This window comes from Coptis chinensis, chromosome 8 (genome assembly GCF_015680905.1).
Source record: "Coptis chinensis isolate HL-2020 chromosome 8, ASM1568090v1, whole genome shotgun sequence".
NCBI lineage: Eukaryota > Viridiplantae > Streptophyta > Magnoliopsida > Ranunculales > Ranunculaceae > Coptis > Coptis chinensis.
Genome location: NC_141463.1, coordinates 56,181,175 through 56,184,139, shown reverse-complemented (window position 1 = coordinate 56,184,139; position 2,965 = coordinate 56,181,175).

Genomic DNA, 2,965 nt, shown 5'->3' with positions numbered 1-2,965 from the left:
CCAGGTCAAGCTATACCTAATCCTAAAATGCCAAACATAGCCTTTGAAGTAACCAGTAATACTAGTAATGAAAATTTAAATGTAGGTGAGTTAAATGTCATCACCACTCTCCATTTTGGCAAAGTGGTTGATGATAAGCACCAAAAACTGTAATATTAAACCCCGAGAGACATAACATTTTGGTCGATTATGTGTTTAATAATCATGTAATAATTATATTTTCGTACTTTTGCAGGATTCCGCAATTAAAATAAATATAGTGATAAAACATGCATCGAAGTACGGGAATACGGGAATATTTGAAGTTTCCCACTCGATCCCCGTGAAGTCCAACAAAGCCTGACTAAAGCCGAAGTTTCCAAAAGAACAAAACCAGTGCAGAACGGGTCCACATATAAAGAAGCAGCAAACTTCCGAAGCTCAAATCGGATAAATCTAGATGCCGACGTTGGCTAGTGAAGCTGCCATAGCGACCCGGGCGACGAACTCTGCGCAAGGACAAAAAGTCGTAAAAACGCCAAAATCGGCGCAGCCACTGGACACACTAAGTGGACCCACTCTGCAGGCCCAGAAGGCATGACGAGTCAGCATAGGCAGGTGGCAAAGGATGGTTTCAATTTGGTACCACCTGGCAAGAGAGAAGACACGTACCAATTCAAACCAGGTGGTTTGAATTGAAATGAGCTAACAAACAAAACCTTAAATCAGCAAAAAGACAAAACAAAATAGGTAAAAAACAAAACTTTGATTCTCAAAGTTTTGAAAAACTCAATTAGCAAACAAACAACATCAAATTAAACCGTCTTCAGTCTCCAGCCTATATATATATGAGGGGTCGCCTTCATTATTACCCCTTCAGCATATTAATGCTTTAGCTTCCGCCTAGTTAGATTTTTTTCAGTACTTACATTCTGCCATTTCCATTCCAGCAGCTTAAATACTGTAAGTTATTTTACCCTTAATAACAGTCATTTCTTTTCTAGTTTAATTTCTGTCTTGCATTTATTTACTTAATGTATCCAGCAAGTTTTATTATTCCTTGTATGACCATGAGCTAACCCCCCCTCAGGGGGATGGTTATGCTGCTCGTGTAAAAATCTGGATTGACTCTTTAATATTCTAGAGTCACTACTTAGGAATTAGGCTTAGATTTGATATCCGGTCCCAAAATGACTGAGACTGTACAAAGTTAGATCAGGAGGAGGAGGTCAAGGATCTCGGTCGCGCGACCAAAATGTCTGTCGCTTCTGCAGTGTCGACGACTCTCCAATTCATCCGGTGATGTGAAAGCAAGCCCGGAGCTGAAATAATATACCAGAGATGAGATATTATTGAAACTCCTTATGCTAGTGAAATGCGACCTAGAGATGTGGGCATGCACTAGGGATCAATACTCGACGTCGTCTCCGAAAACGAGACGAATTAGAGATGTAGTGATGTAATAGTAAACTGTTGAAAAATGATTTTTGCATGAGCATGATTAACTCTCTCCCTGTTTCTCCACCTTTGTTTACCTACATAAAAATCACCGTAGTAATTTACATTAATTGCATTACCTTAAACTTTATTAAACCAATTAAAAAAACCTAAAAATCCTACTCACCAAAAGTTGTAATTCCAGTTGTGAACCTATCCGAGCCCTAAGGTTTGGACGATCCCTTACTCGACCTATCCTACCAACCCACGTGAGTAAGGTAACTTGACTAAAACGTACGACTATACGGACATTGGAATTTGGACTTTGGACTGTGGACTGTGGACCTCGGACTTAAGAAAATAAGTAACTGAAAACCAAAACGTGTATAAATGTGTGTTTTATCAGTTGATAATACCGTAACTATGTCCATTAATACACCTCTAGTGGTTGTTGAAAATGAAAAATTACTAGATACCGATATAGAAATTGAAGATCCTACTCCTGTAGAGGTACCAGTTAAAACACAACTCAAAAGGAAAGCGGCCAAGGTTAAAACTCCTATTAATCTATATGCTAAATATAGAGAGAAACCACCGTTTCCCCAGAGACTAATCATGTTAAACAAGGATACAAATTTTGACGAGATTAGGGATGTTTTTAAAAATCTAACGATAAACCTACCTTTTCTAGAAGCTATTAAAAAATTACCACAACATGCTAAGTTTCTAAAAGAGTTGTGCACTACTAGGTGGAAAACAAACATTTCAAAAGACGCCTTTTTAACTGAACAGTTTCCAACTCTATCTGAACATAATGGAATCGTTAAGTACAAGGACCCTGGTCGTCTTACTGTACAATGCACCTTAGGGGATACCCACACGACGACTGCACAATTAGACCTGGGGACGAGTGTTAACTTACTCCCTTATTATCTATATAAACAAATAGGTCTACAAGAGATGCAACCAACTAAAATGACATTGCAATTAGCTGATCGTTCTATTAAGTATCCTAACGGTGTGGTTGAAAATGTGTTGGTTAAAGTTCAAGATTTTTACTACCCAGTGGACTTCATTATCCTCGACACAGAAGTCGCTAACGACTCTGTTCCTATCATCTTAGGGCGTCCTTTCTTGGCAACTGCCAACGCACTCATAAACTTCCGCAATGGTTTGATGTCCATGTCCTTTGGCTATCTTTCTGTTGAGGTAAATGTTTTCAAAATGATGCAATAGTTACCTGATACGACTAACGATGGAGAAGTTAGCATGATCGAGAGCTTAGCTCAAGATTATTTCAACAACACATTTCCTGATAATCAGCTGCACCAATTCCTTTTCTTCGAAAGTTCCGACTCTGACGCTTTCGTCCCCACACTAGTATATACCCTTCTTATGGACGAAGACAAAGATCATAATTTTGACTCCTTGGACGAGATTGATGACTTTCTCAAAGATGCAGATGAATACCATAATTATGTGAATGTAACCAAGCTAGATGAGGAATTCGACGAGTTTTTAAGAGCCTGTGATGATCCCCCCTTCTCAA